We start from the raw sequence: 6310 nt of genomic DNA, 5'->3' as shown, positions 1-6310 counted from the left end.
GTGACATGGAGATATGGCATTTCAATTCTTTTCAAACCTAGAATGTTCATGGTTGAGGTTGAGGTTAGACACCTCGTACCTATATACAAGCGGCATCAATCCTGCCTCCATACACGCATTGGGGTAGACTATCTCGATCACTAGGGCAGTGGACCCTAAGCAGGTGGAATGGGTGCGATGATTGGATCACCATTGAATGGATTGCTTAACAGAATAACCTTTAAACAAGGATTTGGTAATGCTATTTTGTCAGACTGGACCCTTATATATGTATTTAAACTTGAGTGTCGTTTTGGTCTGTGGGCAAGTCTTATGGCTTTGGTCTAACTAACTGTATTCCCAATAGGATTACCAGAGGCTGGTCCTGGTCATAGGGCAAACCCATGGGATCAATAGTGATGCCCAAAAAGGAATCCTCCACCTCTCTTGAAGAGTAATTAATTGCATTTATAGTTCAATTTCAGCTAAGCCTTGTAATGAAAGGCTAGTCAACCGATTTGATAATAGTGTTTATCAAAGGTTTTGGAAAAACTTTATTATTTTTGAAAAAGATTTTACAAATGCATTTACGGGCCCAAACTGATAGGTCGAAAGGTATATGATTGAGTGGGTCCATGGGGTAATTGATGTCCAACCCCAGTAGGATCCAACTACGTAAATGTGGGATTGGAGGAAGGATATGCACAATGGATGTGCTTCGGGTTATTTGATATGATGGTTTTGTTCATGATAATGTCCTGGTGGGAGCCACTAGCCTAATGCAATCGTAGTTCGACTACATTGCGTGAGATCGCAGTGGGGCCGATGGTGGGCCCCTGTAGGAACGACCATTGGATCCCTACAGCGATCCCACTCACAACTCGCTAGACCCATAAGGATTGTTGGACAATCTGGGTTCTTGACTTTATTTTGCATGAGGAATAGATTGGATGCACTTTATGTGATACAAGGAGGAGTTGCGTCATACATAGGGTGTGTACACTTTACTTAGAGGTAGAGATGCACCATAATATGGAGTATCTGTTTAATTAACAGGAGCTAATTAAATACTTAATTTCGATTGGCTAGAGTTTAAGTGATTCAATTTTGCTTGTGCTTAACTAAATCTTTAATCCTATTGGTTGAGGACTAATTGAAATCTATTGGTTGGCTTCTGCTTATTTCCTATTGGTGTAAATTAAAGAAGGTAGGGGAATTTGAGTCAGAGAATGTTTCCTAATTGAAAGAACCCTACTGAATTTGGAATTCTAGCAATATCAAAAAACATTTTTGGCTAGTGCATGTTTTGGAAACTAAGTTTAATAAAAGAAGGATTTTTACTTACACTAGGATTCCAAATTCAAAGGCAATTCAAATTGGAAACAAACTGTTATGAGTGCTCTATAAATAAGAGCATAGGACTAGACGGAAATTACAATCATCCCACACGAATTTTCCCTATATCAAAATTCATCCAACCCTCTCGTTCTCTCCCCCTCTCTCCCCTCAAGTTCTAGTTCTAGTTCTAGATCCAGTTCCCTTCTAGTTCTAGTTTCAGTTCTAGTTCTTCGAGAACTAGAAAGCCGGATTTCAAGTTGGGTTTCGAACCCAAAGTTCATCATCTTCTTCCCCCTTCATCCTTGTGTGGTTTAGAAGCCACTACTTCGACCTTTGGAGGAGCTTAGGTTTGAGAAACGCTGAGCACTCCTAGCGGGGACTAGATCAAGAAGCGATTATCGAGTAAGGATGATCCAGTTTTGTAAGTATTTATTCCCTCTTGTATTTCCAATTCATAACCATAATGAATCTAGTAACTAGGATCTTGGTTTGGTCAGTGGAAACGATTTTTTTTTTTGTTTTTTCGTGCAATCAAGCTTCCGCCGCAGCTAGAAATTTCACCACCAACTTTCACATATATGGTCTCGTGTTTTTAGATCGGAGGGCTAGGATCATCGGGATGATTTTGGGGCATGGACTTTTTATATTCTAACCAAGGTTTGAAATTTCGGTGGAAATTATTAAATTTTCGGGGAAAATCTTAAAATTTCGATATAAATTTCAGTTTTGAAAAATACAATGAAGCCCACCTTGTTTAATGACCATTCCATTGTTTGGCCTTCATGTCACTAGACTGTGCCCCAAAAATAAGCTTCATTGGATGATCTAACCCTTTAATCTATAGAAACTACACCATATAGAAATCTATCGAAGAGTTAGAATCATCCAATGGAGATGATTTTCATGGTACGCGTGTTTACTTTGGGGGCATAACAACTTAATGGTTTAGATCTTTTAACAATTGGACCCCTCTTTATTTTTAAGAAAATACTTGCACCTCCGTATATATAGCATATCATGCATATTTATTAGACTATTCATTGTGACCGTCCAATATCCAGTTCATTTGACGGGCCCAATGTAAATAGGCCTTTCCCTAAAAATCATCTCCATATAATGATCCTAACTCTCCAAGTTTGTAGAGGCTGATTGGAGGGTTTGGATCATCCTATGGAGTTGTAAATTGACTATATTTTTCATCTCCATATTTTTCAAAATGGGATGTATGGCCCAGTCCATAGGATGATCTAAACTGCCCATTTGATGGGCCACGATGTAAGTAGGTCGTGCCCCAAAAATAATTTCCATAGGATGATCCCGGCCCTCAGATCTATAGAGATTTCCATTATATGCAGTTACTCTATAGATCGGAGGGCTAGGATCATCCTATGGAAATTCTTTTTTGGGCCACAAACTATTTATATTGTGGCCCTCAAATGGACAGTTTGGATCATCATATGGTGTGGGTTTTACCGTTTTACAATCCACTTTATGCACGTGCGAGCCATTTAGATTGTCATTTAGTATTTAAAGGGCTTGTTAGAGCTTTTTGGAAACTGTAATAACCTTTTGACAGCCATTTAAATAGTAAATACTAAAAGACAATAAGATTTCGCGGAATATCAAAAGATTGCAGCGGTGATTTCATTTCCGTATAAATATATCAAGTTTGAAGAATGGTACGTCAATTAGTTGTGAGCCGCTTCAAAACAGCCAGAATTTTATTGGACAATGTGTTTTTTAAAAAACAATATATTCACTGCTTCAGGTGTTCAGCAAAAAAGAGTTGATTAAGGCAACCCACTGAATTTTATTGGACAATGTGTTTTTTTTTTAAATAATATATTTCCAATTTCTTATTTCCACTGCAAAGAAATCTGATTTTTTTCACTATCAGATGCTGTTAGAAATGTGAGAAATCCAAATCAAAATCTTCTCGGCATCCAAACGGGCCCTAATAGGATTTCATTTTTTCAAGGAGAATTAAAGATTTATTACAGAATCTTTATATTGGTTTGAAATTGGTCTAAGAATCACTCATTTCCAATTATTGTGAGTTTTTCCTACTCATGAAGCATTCTTGTCTGTCGTCAAAGCTTCTGATTTCTGCAATGTCATTGATGAAATAAACCCATCGAGAAAACTGCACTTAAAACGCCTTTGGGAGAAGCTTCCGCTTGATGCTAGCATTCCTCTCTGATCTTTTTCGGATAAGTGAAATAAAGCTTACTGTGAGAACAAACAAAACAGACATAAGGCAGCTATTAAAGCCTACATCTAAAATATGTGCATTCAAAAAATAAGAGAGAGTAAAATGTAAGCTAAGTTTAGGTGATGAAATATTTTAAGAACAAAAATAGGTCCTCATGTAGAAGAAATAGATAGAGTAATTAGTCACAAAAAGACAAGTTTATGCAACGACGACGTTATTGAATATTTTATTATTTCTCACATCTCTTTTGGCTCAGAACGGCTACGTTATTGAATATTTTATTATTTCTCAGGTCTCTTTTGGCTGAGAATGCCGTCGGAATATCAAGTACGCTGTCGAATTTTCCAAGTTCAAATATGTGTTCCAAATGTATCGAGTACGCCGCCGGAATATCGAGTACGCCGTCGGAATATCGAGAACGCCGTTGGAATATCAAGTACGTTGTCGGATGTTCTGGGTTCAAACATGTGTTCCAAACGTATCGAGTAAGCCGACGGAATATCAAGAACGACGCTGGAATATCAAGTACACTGTCAGATTTTTTTAGGTTCAAATATGTGTTCCAAACATATTGAGTATGCCGCCGGATTCTGGAGTACGCCGCCGGATTCTACATGAAAATACTTTCACTTGTCAAGGATCTAACAGTCTTTGCTTATTGTAGACGACAACGATCAAAACGAACCCAACGCTTTTTTGGGTTCAAACGAACGAAAACGATGACAGCTAAGATCAAATAAATTAAATCTAACTTTAAGATAATGATTGACGTTACTGTCATCATGTTAGAACGGTATTGGGGTCTTTTTTCCACCCATTTTTTGAAGAATCACCTTTGCTAAAAAGATTTTGGGTGTGTACGGCAACACTTGTTATCCTCCCATATAGAATCGGGTAAAAATGGATCTATGATAATCGAAGTAAGCGACTCCTAGTCGTGCCTCAGATTCTCATCCTTTTTTGGAAAAAAATGGCTTGAATGTCATTCTTTATACATGTTATACGTAAAGTTTGGAGAAATGGGCTTGGCGGGTCTAGTTTGTAGATTGCAGAACTACATTTTTTGGATTTTATTGGGTTGCATCCGAGCACCTACAAAATGGGCAGAAGCCATTAAATTATGGTTGCGAATACGCCCTTTACTTATTGAAAATTGTTCCCAGTAAGTTAATTCCTAGATGCTACTACGAAAGCATAAGGTATAATCAAAGAAAAGGATAAACATATCATTTAAGCACTCTATAGAATGATAAATTTTGTTCAAATTCTTAGTTTTCATATCGAAACTTTCAACTAATTTTGATGTTAGACGCATTAATATTGAATTTCATAAGAGAAGAAAACATAGCATTAAATCCATTGTCTCTCGGATATGATCGGTTCGGCCAAGCATATCAGCACGCATGCATAATGTTCAGCGGTCTGTCAATCTTAGAGAATTTTGGCCCTGTTTGGATTACAAGAAAGACATTGTCGACGGGATTTTTTTTTGAGAACTTTTTTCTTCCCACAATTTTTAGGAAAATGATATGATTATAGTTGATCTAGTGGAAATCATTATACATTGAAACTCTTTCTAATTAAAAATTAGGATCGGTTCGAGTTATCTTTTCTGTGCATACAAAGAAGTCATAACTTTTATAAATATTTCCCATTTCTAAAAAAATTCCAATAATCTTAAAGCCCCAAGCTTTCATGAAAATCAACCTGTGGATTCGGTGTATAACCTAAAATCATCGTTGTCCAAGTGTTTACATTCCAATGAGGGATTTCATAAAACACTAACTCACATTACCTTGAAATGGGTTTAGGAAGGAGATGAAGGGTTGCAGTATGTTTTTTTAGGTTTTACTTGGTGACAACTGACAGGGCATAACGAAGAAATTGATGAAAGACTCTAAAGATCTATTTAAATAAAAGACCCTGTTCGGGGAAACTGGAGAAAAGAACATCCAGAACCAAAATTTGTGATAGGAAAAAGCCAAAAAGAACAAAAAAATTGAAATCCTCTTTTAGAAGAGAAAAAAACACACAATCAAAATCCTCCTATAAAAAAAGAATTAATAATCCCTGTTTGAAGAAATCCCCTAAAATTTGGTCATCCTATAAACCAAAACAAAACTCAGGATCCCTAATTAAAATCCATCCATTTAAAGGGAAAAAATAGAAAATAAAAAGAAGCAAGAAAACTCATCTTTGGTTCTTTCCCGGAAGGAGAATAGCCCGGTTCGGAATCCAGATATAGTTCTTACCAGTCTCCTTCATTAATGAATGAAAAATAAAAATAAAATATATTTATGTTCAAAGAGAAAACGATACCCAGAGCAGGACATAGAAGAGAAGCAAAAACAAAAGCATGTGACGAGACTTTGAGAGGAGAGGCGGTGAGAAGGAGGCGGTTGAGAGCAGTGGAGTTTTCAGGAAGGGAATCCAGCGAATGCCAAACGGGCAGATAATATGGTTTCTTTTGGAGTCTTTGGACGGACATGTAATGGTCATTGGCATTGGAATTGAAAAAAGTAGCCATCAGAAATTGGATACACAGGGAACTTTTCCTAAAATACAATGGGATGTAGAAAGAATTTAAGCAAAAGTTGGGAACGAAAGCGATAACTTTTGGATGTTCTCCAGAGGCAAAGTAAGTGACCGGGATGACAAATATACCCCTGCAAAATTGATCAGGGCGGAGACAAATGTACGGTATGGTCCGTACCATAGGATGATCCAAAACGTCCATTAGATGGGCCACTACCTACATAGGTTGTGCCCCAAAAATAGTTT

The sequence above is a fragment of the Tasmannia lanceolata genome, unplaced genomic scaffold, assembly GCF_043159265.1.
Source record: "Tasmannia lanceolata isolate RefF3 unplaced genomic scaffold, GAP_Taslan_0.1 ptg000018l, whole genome shotgun sequence".
NCBI classification, from domain to species: Eukaryota; Viridiplantae; Streptophyta; class Magnoliopsida; order Canellales; family Winteraceae; genus Tasmannia; species Tasmannia lanceolata.
The sequence above is the reverse complement of the archived record's forward strand: the minus strand, read 5'-3'. Positions refer to the sequence as shown.